At 36.4% G+C, this 670-nt stretch overlaps 1 pseudogene; it reads left to right on the top strand.

Moving 5' to 3' along the window:
- The first annotated feature begins 282 nt into the window (after nucleotides 1-282).
- Nucleotides 283-615, top strand: LOC103581616 (annotated as a pseudogene).
- The last annotated feature ends 55 nt before the right edge of the window (nucleotides 616-670 follow it).

Below are 670 nucleotides of genomic sequence, written 5' to 3'. Positions count from 1 at the left end.
CAAAAGAATGTTTTTTCTGTTCTGTGAGCCCTGTTTATTAACATTTTAATTCAATTATCTCAATCTTTTATTGTATCTCCACTAATGATACAGTGTGTTTGATCATCTTCAGAACTGAAAATGTTTCCTGAATGTATGTGGGCTGTATCACTCCAACTCCTTCTTCACCAACTACATATTTAAGAAACCTCGCTACTGCTATTTTGAATTTGCTAAAGAATTTGATAAATATGTTTAACAACTTAAAAATGTATGTAGAGGTTCTTATGGGTCACTTGTTAGATGCCAGCAGCCAAAGTGTTAAAGCAGACGAAGTGCAAGTCCACTTTTCAGGAAGCCGTGAACAGCGCAAGCGACAAACTCGCAGTAGTTGACTTCTGAGCCTCGTGGAGCAGGACTTGTGAAGTGCTCAAGCCTCGCTTTCATTCCCTGTCTAAGAAGTATACAGGCATGGTATTCTCTGAAGTAGATGTAAATCACTATCAGGATGGTGCTTCACAGGGTGAAGTCAAATGCATGCCAATCTTGCAGTCTTTTACAGAGGGCCAAAAGGTGGGTGAACTTTTTTAGAGCTAATAAGGAAAAACTTGAAGCCACCATTATTGAATTAATCTCGTCTTTTTTTCTTTTTTTTCTTTTTTTTTTTTTTTTTTTTTTTTTTTTTTTTTCC

Source organism: Galeopterus variegatus, unplaced genomic scaffold, assembly GCF_000696425.1.
Source record: "Galeopterus variegatus unplaced genomic scaffold, G_variegatus-3.0.2 Scaffold13485, whole genome shotgun sequence".
NCBI lineage: Eukaryota > Metazoa > Chordata > Mammalia > Dermoptera > Cynocephalidae > Galeopterus > Galeopterus variegatus.
This window is presented reverse-complemented; position numbering and strand designations above follow the sequence as displayed.